This window comes from Danio rerio, chromosome 9, assembly GCF_052040795.2.
Source record: "Danio rerio strain M-AB ecotype USA chromosome 9, GRCz13ab, whole genome shotgun sequence".
Lineage (NCBI taxonomy): Eukaryota > Metazoa > Chordata > Actinopteri > Cypriniformes > Danionidae > Danio > Danio rerio.
In genome coordinates this window covers 14,952,121-14,966,513 of record NC_141029.1, presented here as the reverse complement: position 1 = coordinate 14,966,513, position 14,393 = coordinate 14,952,121, and the positions used below count along the sequence as shown (strand labels likewise).

Here is a 14,393-nt window from a genome sequence, read left to right as displayed (position 1 = left end):
TAAGAGATGCTTTTGCACCTGAAAATAGTTTTCTTTGTTCTGAAATAGGGAAAAAAAAATATTTCTTTTTTGCATCGGTTTGGTACCACATGAAAAAAAAAATACTATAGTGTATTAGGTAACACTTTATAATAACTACACACTATAAATAATTTATTAAGCATTAGCAAATAGTGAATTCATTATCTGTTAAGCATTAACTCAACATTATTAAATGTTAGTAAGCAGTTTATAACTGCTGCTACAAATGTTCTATTCTTGACTTACAAACATATTTTAAATATGCTTAATAATTGTATTTTCATACTTTGTTAACGATTTTTTTTCATTACTTAAGTATTGCATTACTTACAAACCATTTGTATTTAAGAGTAGTTGAGGGTTTTTAGGATCATTCAGAATGAGTTAGTAAATGATTAATAAACTATTGAAATCAACGTTTATATGTCTTATTATTCAAGCATATATTAATGTTTTCTATGTATGTTAATAAATGCTTTATTAGCTCAACTTCATCTAGTTTTGTGACCTAATCTAAAGTGAGGACTATTTATGCTTTATAAATCCTTTATAAATGACAAATTAAGGCTTAGTTAAATTCTAAACAGTAAAAAAGACATTATTCATTCCTCTTCATTTAAAGATACACAAATTAAACTGTACTTCAAAGGAAAAATAATTTTTTGCAACCTTATCTAAAATAAAATCACTGTAGAGTTTAAACATTGCATCTTATTATATTGTTAAATTATCATGTTGTTGTTGTTTTATCCAGTTTTATGTCGAATTTGACACTCCTGTTATTCAGCAATGTTTAAACTTTACATTAATTTCACTTTTTTTAAATAAGATTGCAAGGATTATTGTTCATTTGATTCTGAGCCTTTAACTGTCATTTAAAATGGATTTTTTAAGCATAAATAGTCCTCACTTTAGATTAGGTCACAAACCTGTGTGAAATTGAGTTAATAAAGCATTTATTAACATATTAGTTAACTATTAGTATATGTCTGAATAATTAGATATGTAAATGTTGATTTCAATAGTTTATTAATCATTTACTAACTCATTCTGAATTATCCTAAAAACCCTAAACTACTCTTAAATACAACTGGTTTGTAAATAATGCAATACTTAATTTAGTAATAAAAAAATAAATCATTAACTTCATACTTTAAATCATTAAAGTATGAAAATACAATTATTAAGCACATTATATAGGCGCTAATAAGTCAAGAATAAAGCAGTTATAAACTGCTCACTAACGTTAATTAATGTAGAGTTAATGCTTAACAAATAATACATTCATTAGATGCTTATGCTTAGTAAATGATTCATAGTGTGTAGTTATTATAAAGTGTTACTGTGTATTATAGTACTATAGTAACGTGTATTTTACTGTATAAATTATAATATTGACAATGCTTTATTAATAAATGCTGTGATATTAACTATAGTTAACTGATTATCTGCAGTATGCATTAGCTTTTACTACAGTAATCTGGTGTGTTGCAGTATAATACTTTATGGTTGTAGAAAACTACAGAAATATATATGACTATACTGTAGTTGTATTACCAAGGAAAGTATAGAATTACCACAAAAGATTAAATCAAGTGCTTTACTATACTAGCTGTGGTCCAAAACCACTATAGTACATATACAGTTATAATATAGTTACTATGGTATTTGTTTTCAATGTGGTCTTTTTTTAAGGAAGTATTTCTAAATCGAACAAATTGCAAAATGTCACATGCTAGAATCTTTCATGTCACTGGTCAGTGTCCACTTGTTGAAATGCTGGAACTCTACTCATATTAGACATATTGTTATTGCAATGCAACAAATGCTGAGAGATAGGTAGGTAGGCGGTGTAGCAGATGAAGAGTCATCTCACACACAGTTCATATGGTAAGTTTCAGATCTTCAGTAATACACCATCAAAGCTTAGTCACTTCCCTTAAGCAGTTGTGTTTGTTTCCACAGGAGAAGAAGGACATCCACAGAAGAGTACGAGAGGATGAGAGAATTTCGCTGAGAAGTATCTGACATCGATTGCAGACGTTGAGTTTATGAAGGAGGTAGTGCATGGTGATTGCAGGTGGAGGTAATCAGTAATCAGGTATGTTTACGAGTGTGGTGAGGGGTGGATGGTGAGGGAGAGCGGCGATTGGAGCTGCAGGAACGAGCCGAGGGTGTGACATATATCAGACAGCAACTTTTTATGTTTATTTGTTTTGAAGCTGTCGTTATTTTATTTTATAATTTTGTACACTAATAGCTTTGGGGGTATTTGTTTACGTATAAATTGGATGTTTTTCTAACAAAATTTCAGCACACTGTAAAACATGTTATTTCAACTAATATTATTGTGTTTTTTTTTTTTTACAAAGTTTAACTTTATATTTTTAGTCAGTTTAAATGATGTAAGTTGATTTGACTATAATGGCCCGTTTCCACTGAGCGGTACTTTTTTGGCACCCTTTGCAGTACCAAGGGTACCAAAAGGCAAAGCTAGGTGCACAGCTGAGCGCTATTGATTTACAGAGATACGTCATTTGCTCAAGCACCAAGCCAGAATGAAAACAAAGGAACCGCCATGTTTTAAATACACAGCTGAGACATTACACTTTAATATTATATACATATAATAACCAGCCATGGTCGACCCTAGCTCAAACTAACCTTGTCGTCGTCTTGAAGAACAGCCACAAATCCAAAAAAAACTAAATCTGCTGTGCTCTGTTGTTGTTTTACGAGCCTGTCTAAAAGTGCGAGCAGTTTCACTTTGTCCAGAGAACTCGCAATCTTGTCTATATTTGAAATAACTACTTGAGCTCATATTAATAACCTGCTCGTGACCATAGAAGCACTTTGTAATCCGATCCTGTCAGAAAGGAACAAATATGATACTGAATGAAAGTTTTTTCAATTTTACACTTTGATCCACTGCAAATGTTGATTATTGTATATTCAAATGGCTTCCACAGTCACCAGATGCCAGTTGAGTAGACCAGATGTCGTCAACTGTGCTTTTGGAAACCCATTGGAGTTTAGCTTACCTTATTCACACACACCTGAACCAGCTAATCAAAGTCTTCCTAGCCTCTTAAAAACCACAGGTAAATTTGTTGAATCATTATGTAACTATGTCTTCATTAATCTGCATAAATTTCATCTTAAAATTCTCTGTGTCAATTGAAAAAATTTGGTCATCCACATTGAAACGATTGTAAATGCTTTCATTCCTGTAGTGCGCATGTGTTAAGATGTAGGACACAGCGACCTGGGTCATTTCCGCCTTGCATTTATTTACTTTACTTTCTTACTTTAAAACGTTACAAAAATATATTCATGAGTTGTTGTGTCATGTAACACAGGAGTATAGATTTGCAAAATAGAATGAGAATACAGACTAGAAGACATGCCAAATTAAGAGCGTCCTTTGAAGAAAAGCAATCTAGAGTATGTGCAAATTGACATTTATCCAACACAGGCTCATTCTGGAGACTGCGAATTATGTAGCCGGAGGTACGTATGTCTGCATTTCATTTTTTAAGCAAACGCTATTGATCCAGTTAGCTGGTCGCGTACGTCGGCGGACTTGGCGCAGTGAGGAGATGACCACGACAATGACCGGGTTCGAGTCCGGGGAAAAGCGGTTCCAGAAAAAGTGGTAAAAATCAGACGAGGGCTTTTCTTTTTCTGGATGGCTTTTGTAAACTGTTGGTTGGGTCTAGGGAAGTAAGCGGGTGGGCGGTTTATTCTGTAAAATTGGTTGGGTTTAGGGAAGGAGGAGGGTGGGTCGGTCGATTGGCCAGTCGCCCAGTCAATCATTCAGTCATTTAGTCAGTTGACAGCGGCCTCTGGTGGGTTCACACAAGAACACGACACGCCGCTGTCGTGACTCGCGAGAGACATTTGAGATGCGAAAAGATGTGCACAGTGGCCTCTCGTGAATTAAATGAAAACGTATTAGTTTGGACATGGCCTCAGTCTCAATAAATAGGGTTAGAGAAATGTTGCACCTTGCTGAATCTTTTCCTTAAAGAATTAAGGCAGTTTGGAAGACAAAAGAGGGTGCAAGCCTGGTACTGCCAATGTGTATATGTGTTTTTACATTTTCCCCAAATGATTTTTCTTAAAACAGAGTAAAACATAGGCTGGATATGTTGGCAATTCATTCTGCTGTGGCAACCCCTAATTAATAATGGGACTAAGTCAAAAGATGAATGAATGAATGAATGAATGAATGAATGAATGAATGAATGAATGAATGAATGAATGAATGAATGAATGAATGAAAGAATGAATGAATGAATGGATGAATCAAATGAATGAATGAATGGATGAATCAAATGATTTTCCTTATATTCTGAAAATGCTGCTGTAACTGCAACACTTGTTAATTTGTTCTTGTTCCAAGTTTTTACATTTTCGAAGCAACATGTAATGTTCAAGATCAATATGCTTTCAACAAGTCTTATGTAAACATTTTAGCTCTCATAATAGCTTTCATAACAAGTACAGTCATTGCATTGCCAAAAGTAAAGTGTGATGCTCAGAAGCTGCTGATAGGAATTAATGCTTCACTGCAGGCAGACGGGGATATTGTAGAGAGCTGTCAGAATCATTTCAGTTAGATTTGAACATCTTCCCAGTGGCAGCCAGCTGGAATTGGCCTGAGACAGCAGTGACAAGAGGCCTGGGGTTTATTCTAGAAAGCAACTTTAACTTATTCTCACATTAATTCTTAATTTCGGGTTCATAAACCATAAACCCTGCTTATTTGAAGTATATGTTGTTTCCAAAACAGCTCTTGTTAGTATGTTGTCAACTCAGAGTATGATTCACCATGGAAACAGATGCCAAAAAATAGCATGCTATACCTTTTCTTTCTGCTTCTCTTTTAATAGTGAGTCAATCTTAGTAATTTTTGCCCCTATTAGCAACTGTAATGGAGTGTTTCCGGTTTACTTCTGTCCCATTCTTCCTGCAAACGAGTCTTAAGGTAGACAACAGCACAGGGTCTTTGTTGTCACATTTTGCGCTTCAAAATGTGCAACTCATTCTCTATTGGAGACAGGTCGGCACTCCAGGCAGGCCAGTCAAATACCTTTATCATTTTTCTCCGCCGGGACTTTGATGAAATATGCATGGGCATCCATGGAAAAGAAGGCAAAATCTCTATGTACTTTTCAGCATTAAATGGTGCCATCACAGAAGTGTAAGTTACCTCTGACACAAGATTATACCATGAACAACCCTGGCTTTTGGACTTGTTGCTCGTAACAGTCTGGATGATACTTTTCTTCTTTGGTCTGGAGCACACAGCATCCATTTTTCCCCCCCAAAAAACCCTAAAATACTGATTCATCTGACCACAGTACATGTTTCCACTGTGTGATAGTCCATCCCAGATGCCTCCGAGCATAGAGAAGTTGACATTGCTTCTGGACACTGTTAACATAGGGCTTCCTTTTGGCACAGTACAGTGTTAACTGACATTTGTGGATGTTAATATTTATTGTGGTACTTGACAAATGTTTGCAAAAGGAGTACTAAGTCCATAAGACAATATCGCTTATAGATGAATGACCATTGTTCATGCAGTGCCGCCTGATGAAAAAGTCAACATAAATTTGGAAATTACTACTTTCATTTTTTTATTTGCATTGTGCAACTGTCCCAACTTTTTCTAATTTGGAGTTGATCTAAGGAAAGAAAGGTCATCTCTACCACAAGGACTATTTGACTAACATGACTTGTACATCAGAAGGAGATGGAGCCAACTTCAATATATTTGACCTCTTTTGGAAGTGCTGGACCTGTGAATTCCTGCCACTACTACAAGAGAAGGAGAAATGGAATTAATGGCTGGAAAATCTCCAGCCAGGTTATTGTGATCATTACGGATCCCATGGCATCAAATTACTCATGGCCACTAACACAAGTATTGGAGGCATTTCATTATAAGAAAGATTGTGCGCTCTGTGCATCTCCTGATGAAGAGTAATATCATGGAACGGCCTCTGATTATTCTATCCTTACTGCATGAACCAGTTTAGCATAAGTACTCACCAAAATGTCCTCATTGGGTTAATGTGTACTATGTATAAGTGCTCATGACTGTTTATATCGTTTCTTTGTCATGTCTGTATACCATTACTGTACAACAAGGGGCTGTGGTGTAGGAACCATTCAGTCACCCCTGTTATTTTATTTTCATTATTTTCATAGGTGCTACTGTAACTATTTGTTTCCACTACTGTGTCAAATCTGTACTCAGTGCTGCTGGCAACGCTACAACGCCACCGCTTTGGGGCATGTCAAATTTATAGCCGAGCATGCTTGTTTGAATCATGTGGAAGACAGCATGTTTACATGTTTATCACAAGGAATGATCAATGCATAAACACACAGGCAGACGTGGTTCAAAATGTTTGTGTAAACTGAAAGTGTGAAGGAATACTTGCTCATAGTAGCCTACTTGTAAGTGATTTCAGCTCAATAATCCAGTCGCGCAAACATATGTGAACATCGGCATTTTTTTTCTTGACATTTGCATGAAGTTGAGAAATGCCCAACATTTCGGATGCTCTCGGGCTACTCTCAATGCTCTTTCTGTGCTGATTTCAATCCCATACTGCACCGCATAGCCATTTACACTCAAGTTCCATATGAATGAACTGAAAACGCTTGCTGTGTCCCAACATGCCGGTGGAAATGTGTCAGAACTGCACTCATGGTAATTTAGGTGGGTACAAATATTCAGGAATCAGGTGTTGCTAGATGGAGGGCACCACAGTTATTGACTGTTATACCGCTTTACCTTTACTGTTTGTTTGTTCGTTTGTTTGTTTTTTGCTGCTGTGTAAGTCACAATGGGTGGTCATATAGCATAAATTCAATAAGGTACTGGAAATGTTCCTCAGATTGTCTTTCATGTTGACATGATAGCATTATGCAGTTGCTGCCAATTTGTTAGCTGCACATAAACTGATGTGAATTTCCCGTCCCACCACATCCCAAAGATGCTTTATTGGATTAAGCTCTGGTGACAGTGGAGGCCATTTGATTGCAGTGAACTTCATGTCATGTTCAACAAACCAGTCTGATTTGATTCACGCTTTATGACATGCATTTGTGACATGCCTTATAACAGGTATTATTCTGCTGGAAGTAGCCATCAGAAGATTGGTACACTGTGGTCATAAAGAGATGGGCATGGTCTGCAACAATACTCAGGTAGGCTGTGGCGTTGACACAATGCTCAGTTGGTACTAATGGGCCAAAATTGTGCCAAGAAAATATCTCCCACATCATTACACTACCACCACCAACCTGAAACACTGATAGCCTACTAGACAGGATGGATCCATGCTTTCATGTTGTTGATGCCAAATGCTGACCCTACCACCGAATGTCACAGCAGAAATCGAGACTCATTAGACCAGGCAACATTTTCTTCCATTGTCCAATTTTGATGAGCCTGTGCAAATTGAAGCCTCAGTTTTTTGTTCTTAGCTGACAGGAGTAGCATGCAGTGTGGTCTTCTGCTGCTGTACGTCTCCGTCTCAAGGTACGACATGTTGAGCTTTCAGAGATGCTCTACTGCATACCTTGGTTATAATGGGTGATTATTTGAGTTACTGTTGTTTTTCTATCAGCTGGAACCAGTCTGGCCATTCTCCTCTGACTTCTGGCATCAACAAGGCATTTGCGCCAACAGAAATGCCGCTCACTGGATGTTTTTTTTTCTTTTTCGGGCCATTCTCTCTAAACATTAGAGATCACTAAAATCAGCCTTCTTCCCCATTCTAATGCTCTGTTTGAACTGCAGCAGATTGTCTTGACCATGTCTACATTCCTAAATGCATTGAGTGTCTGCCATGTGATTGGCTAATTAGAAATTTGCAGTTTGACAGATGTACCTAATAAAGTGGCCAGGGAGTGTATGACAACATAAGTAATAACAGTTTGCTTTTTCTTTGTAAATGTTGGAATAATGGAGTGATAATCTAAAATCCTAACTAACTAGTTGGCAATGCTTGTAAAATTTCAACTCAATCTCACAAGAAACCATAACTATTTTATTTATTGTCAAGTGACAATTCATTCATTCATTTTCTTTTTGGCTTAGTCCCTTTATTAATCACCACAGAGGAATAACCGCCAACTTATCCAGCATGTTTTTACGCAGTGCATGCCCTTCCAGCCACAACCCATCTCTAGGAAACATCCACACAAACTCATACAACCGTAGCACCCAGAGGAATCCCACGCGAAAGCAGGGAGAACATGCAAACTCCACACAGAAACGCCAACTGACCCAGCCTAGGCTCGAACCAGCGACCTTCTTGCTGTGAGTCGACAGCACTACCTACTGCACCACTGCGTCGCCCTGTCAAGTGACTAATTTGGGCAAATTCATAATCAAATGAGATTGTACATACTACTACTAATTAGCCACTAAATAAAAAAATTATGAATTGCAGCAAGATTAAGTTGAAAATTCTCAAAATTTTCTAAAACGAAACCATCATTTAAAACAAACAGACACTGATCATTTTAATAGTGTGAATTATACTGCTGAAATGATATGCTCCTGGTGAGCAGCTCTTTTTTCTCATGATGCTGTTCAGTTGATTCAAATATAATGCTAAATCTGTCACTTGTGATGTCAGCTTTCATGTTTATAGCCCTGTATGCTGCAAATATTCCTTTTTCCAGCGAGGTACTAAACTTTTTTTCCATCACATATGTGAGAGGATAAACGTCTAATGAAATGGGATCACTCGAGAATCCTGTCATATGTTGGCACAGTGCTTTTCAATCCTTTTAGCCACATTCTGCACGTCTCCCTTATTTAACACACCTGATTCAGATCAGCAGCTCGTTAAGATAGAGCTTCTTGAGCTCCTGAGTGAGTCAGATAAAATATGCAGAAGGTCATCAGGATCAGCACTGGAAACCTCAACACAAGCAAATGGTCAGAAATGTTAGATAAGCATCACTTCCCCTCTTTTACATTCAACACAGCTGAGCTCACAGGAGTTTTAAAATATAAAATGCTTAAACATTCTGGATTCAGCATGCTGTAAGGAGCGTTTTCACAGATTTTCTTTTCTCAATATGCAAACATGCACACACAACACACTTTGAAATTTGTGGTTAGATGTTAAGATATTAAGATTGTATTAAGACTCACATAATATACAGGTCATTTGCTAGATGATGTGCTAGCAGCTTTCTACACACAACTCAATATGTTCTAATACTGAGGCGATTTCTCCCCAGAGGGTGGATTAGACTTTCACCCAGGTAAGTTTGTGCTTAGTAATTATGTCGTCAAGCTCAAGAAGATAGGTGGGTTTTTGTCCACATGGTAAATTGGGCTAAATGGCTAACCTGCTAGGAGCAGGGTTTTTTATTTTTTATGTTTGGGTAAAACTGTCGTCACGCTGCACTTTCAGTCCAATAGACTTCCATTCATGCGCACACAAATGAGACAGAAATGCAAGTGCGACAAGTTTTGCAGGGTAAAGTCAAGATAGAATGCACGGTTGGCACTTTTATGACACTGTATAAAAAATAACTCGTAGTTTTACAGTACTGTGACAGATGGGTTTAGGGTTAGGGTAGGGGTAGATGTTAAAAAAATACAATTTAGTGGGTAATTTAATAAATAACATAAATAATACTCAATAACTACTGTTTTTATGTTACTGTGACGATTTGGTTTAGGGTTTGAATAGAGGTAGAAGTTAATAAAAATCCAGTTAATGGGACAGTTAATACACATTATAAATAATTATCGTTGTTAATCAGCTATACTAAAAAAGAGAACTCCAGATCCATATCTGTTTTTACATTACTGTCACAAATAGGTTTAGGGCTGGGGTGAAGGTAGATGTTAATAAAATAAAATTAATGAGAAATTTAATAAATAATATGAACAATTTTTGTTAACTTACAGCCACATTTGTTCTAGCAACAACAGTTTTGCAGTTCGCTGCATTACAAAGTTCAAGCTTGGTGAAAAATGTAAAATATGAACTAATCGCTAGCTTTTTAAAATCTTATCATCTTGTTTACTCCTGCCCCGTATTCCATCTTGTTTTCAGCACCGTATGACAGGATTTTGCATGCTCAGGGGCTGCGTCAGAAACCGCCTACAACTCTGTGAGTACTGCATTTGAATTTAAACGTACTACATGGCTGTTAGAAAAGTATGTTATATACAGTATGAATTTGAGCAGTATGCATTGAATTCGGACCTACTACATCAGCCATTTTGTTATCACGTTACCTACCTGCGTCAGTTGTGTCGCTTCACTCCCACTCATGAATTCTCTCGTGGGGCTTCATAGGATAGCACAGCGTGCATGGGACAAAGAGTATAGAATCACCAAGAGGTGACAGTCTTTTGCGATTTGGAGAAACAGCCACTAGATGGCCCGGCGGCCATTTTGAAATGAAAACTCAAATAGAACAGAAGCATATTTTAAGTCTTTAAAATAAACTATTAAAAGTGCTGATGATTGTGATCGTAAGTGTTGTATTGTCGTCTTAGGTTGTATCTCAGCTTTAATGTGCTCTTTAAATAAATAAATAAAAAAACAAAGCAGCTGCTTACCATCGCAACAGCAATAAGATCCAATGGACGGCCGACCGCTTTCACTCCAAAATGGTGGTATTCGGCAAGTGGTGCTCGCTGCAGAGCCATTTGAGGAGAGCTGAGCTCCAGCGAGGGGGAGCTTAAGCTTGAGCTCCACCTTTTTTGCACTTCTTCTACGAGTGATGTCACTGGGGGTAGGGTTAGGGGTGGGGTTGGTGTACGCATTAAAACAGCTTACAGGAGGAGGAGCGACAGCTCATGCTCCCCCTCGCTGGAGCTCAGCTCTCCTCAAATGGCTCTGCAGCAAGCACCCTCTCGTATTCGGGGCTGTTGCTGAGTGCTGCTGTTGCAATTGAACGTTCTATTGAGTGTCGCCTCTTGATGATTAGGAATATGCGGTTAAGTATGCGGAAGTATGATAAGTATGTGGTTTCGGACGCAGCCAAACTCGCCTCCAAAGATTACATCCAAACTGAACTAATCAGCTGAGTAATTAAGAGATTCATAAATCTAATGCAATAAAGCCACTCCCAGTCCCCATACTTGTTATTTTACTTAAAGTATTGTCTTTTGTTGCTAATAATTTATTTGTTACATAAATTGTAATTATTTATGGCAGTGGTTCTCAAACTGTGGTACATGTACCACTAATGGTACGTGAAGGAATTGCTGAATAATTAAAGTAAAAAGTAATGAACACACTTTTAACACTTTGACGCATACAATACCACCGTTGTGATCAGTAAAATGATTTTAATAGGCTAAACCTTTTATTTTATTTTATTTTGAATTTTCTAATGTTTATGTATTCTATCAGTTGAAGCCAATCTCCTCCCCATATTTGTAACGAATGTTGTGGGGCGTATCTCGTCTTTTTAAATCCCAAAGTTGAAGGGTATAGTTTAATCGCTTACTTTTCTGACACGCATAGCCTACTCTAACATGCAGTAAGCAGATCTAATTGCTAATTTAAATATGTAAATCTAAATCATATATTTAAAATACAAGTTAATGTCTAGATTTCAAAGATATACAAATAAGTCATATATACATGCAACATCTGTTTTAAAAAAAAAAATCAAAAATATTTATATACAAATATGATGACATGTAGTGGGGAACCTATATTTATGAGCTCCAAGGAACATTCCAGGTTTTCATGAATAGGTGCTCTTTTTGATTAACTTTTAGAAGCAGATTTTAATTTATCTTAATTTCATTTTTTTATCTGTAAGCACAGGGCAGTGTAAATGTTCAAACTATGTATGTTTACAGTAGCTGATAACAATAAATATTCAAAACAATAGGAATTAATCTGCCTCGTTTTTGAACTATGCAGATCTTTAACTGCTTAATTAGGCCTGCTACCCTACTGTATTTTAACCTTAGTGGCCACATACGTGGACAGCACATTTTAGCTATTAAGTGGCTATTTAAAATACTTGGAATGTTTTATATTGTGTTACAGACATACAGTGCTATCCTCCAACTGTTTTGCAGCATATGAAATGTCCCAAACACTATATTTAACCATCCAAAATGGGGGTGGGGGTGAGTTTTGTGGGGGTTGTTTTGACTATCAAAAGTAAAAACATGTTAAAAATTTCTAAAAAGTGTTATGTAAATTCGGACCAAGAGTCCACATATATGGACATCGTTTTTCGTTGATACTTGGGTTTTTATTCTAATAAGCCCAAATAGCAAAGAGAAATAAAAAGTGCATGCAAAAAAACACATTGGGCCTTAATACTTTTCATTCTGGTGGGATTTGGAGAGAGAATTTTTTTTCTGAGGTGGTACTTGTTGAAAAGTTTGAGAACCACTGATTTATAGTGTAAGGATGGATTTTCTAATTTGATTTTTGAATGTGCCATGTAATAAACAACAAAAACTTTGGAATCTGAAGGAAAAGGCCCTGGATAGACTTTGACACATTCTTGCCCTCTTTCCTGAACTTTCTTTCCCCTCTGGAATTGATAAATACTCAGGTGTGACTGGGTTTTGTTCACTATCTTTTATAAATTTTGATTAAATTCCAAAAGATGAGTAAATCTTAAGTCACTGGGTAACTTTAATCATTCATTGCTCTTATAGGGTATTTAAAAAGAAGGGTGAAATGTTTCAGGGTCGCAAGTCTGCATCCAGACCGGCCTGTAGTGAAGAGCTCTCAAGCTCAACCTTATGTATACTTTGGACTCCCATTTTACTTTGATTTATCTTTGAGTAATTGATGTTGTGCATTTATTTCTGAATTGGCTTTTATAGTTTCATTCTGTAATTGGCATGATACACTTTGATCTGGAAAATAAAGTGTTAAGTTTTGATGCGTTTTGAACTCTCCTGAAATTGTTTATATCCAGTAGATTATGTGGAGGTTGGTGCTACCTTGATCTGTGTTCATGATATCCAAACGAATTGCATGAGACAGTATGGAGCAGTCTGAAGTTCAGCTCAGAGACTGTATTCTGGTTATTGCTGCTTTAGCAAGTTAAATGGAAATGACAAAATTAACTAAACTTTTAGAAAGAGTGAGCAGGATGCAACCGGACTAAGTGAAGTTTATTCATAAACTAATTTCGAGAGGATCACGTGCTTATGATTGACACGGCTGGCCCCGAGTCAAGCTAATGTATAAACCACCAATCAGACTACTCCTAACCAAGTATAAATAACCAAACACCTTACCTTTAATCATCTTCGTCTTGAAGAATCCCCCCTTCCACCCCTTCGCCTCCTCCTTTGTCTACAGGGCAGCACGGCGGCCCAGTGGCTAGCACTGCGGCCTCACAGCAAAATGCCTCCAGTTCGGGCATCTACCCAAACGGTCAGCATTTTCGCGTGGAGTTCATGTTCTCCCCATGCTTGCGTGGGTTTTCCCCGGGTCCTCCGGTTTCCTCCCACACTCCCAAAAACATGACACTTAAGTAAATTGACTAAACCAAATTAGGACCAAATTCGATTCAATTCTATCAGCAACGCATCACCTTAGCAACCCTCACGCAGCAGGAGGGAGGGGGGTTCTCGAGATCTACCCGAGTTCAAACTCCCCTCTCGCCCTGCAACGGGAGGGAGCCCCGGGCTCGAGGCTCTCATGAGCTCGGGGCTCTCTCCCGGGACAGCATGCCAAACTAGCTTATCAACAATCATCAGCTAAGTGTGAACTTGAATTGGGTATTAGTTAATCCTGCATCCTCTCAAGATCCTGTTCATGAGAAACAAGTACACATGTAGGGTTTTTGGGTCTCTAATGAATGTATAACTAAAAAGTATGGGATCAGATATGAATCAAAACACTAAATTGACTCATGAACGAAAAATGTTACCCATTCCTAATTATAAATACAGTCTAAATTTGATTGTCACTTAAAATTGGAGTCGGATTGAATTCAGATTTGAAAACAAATATGAATAATTTAACACAACCTAATTCTGTTCAGAAGCGCTAAAAGGCTTGCACGTTATTAACCTTTGACCATTCATTGGATTCCATCATTGGGCTGACAGAATGAAATCTTACAATAGAATATCCTTTATTATACATTTAAAAACTTCCATTTTAAGATAAAACTGACATTTAAATGCTTACATTTACTTTTTTTTTTTTTGTAAACGTTTAAAATGACTATATGGAGCTGTTTGTGAACCTGCATTTGCAGTGTTTTCTTTTAGTTTCCTTATTAAACTTTTGCTCAATCAGTGTTCATCTGTGTTATATTTCTGATAATGATATCTCTAATATTCATCAGAAAAGTGAATTGCTAATACTCTTGTG

General features: G+C 37.0%; 1 long non-coding RNA gene across 3 annotated transcripts in view; it reads left to right on the top strand.

The window, feature by feature from the left end:
* Window positions 1-8,816: 8,816 nt before the first annotated feature.
* LOC147835264 (uncharacterized) overlaps window positions 8,817-14,393 on the top strand; it is a 49,269-nt gene continuing 43,692 nt past the window's right edge. The window contains exons 1-2 of one of the 3 annotated variants that reach the window (XR_015499269.1): window positions 8,817-8,992; window positions 10,128-10,185. This is a non-coding gene — a long non-coding RNA (uncharacterized LOC147835264). The remainder of the gene's footprint in view (window positions 8,993-10,127; window positions 10,186-14,393) is intronic. The other 2 variants (XR_015499271.1, XR_015499270.1) reach the window with 2 other exon arrangements.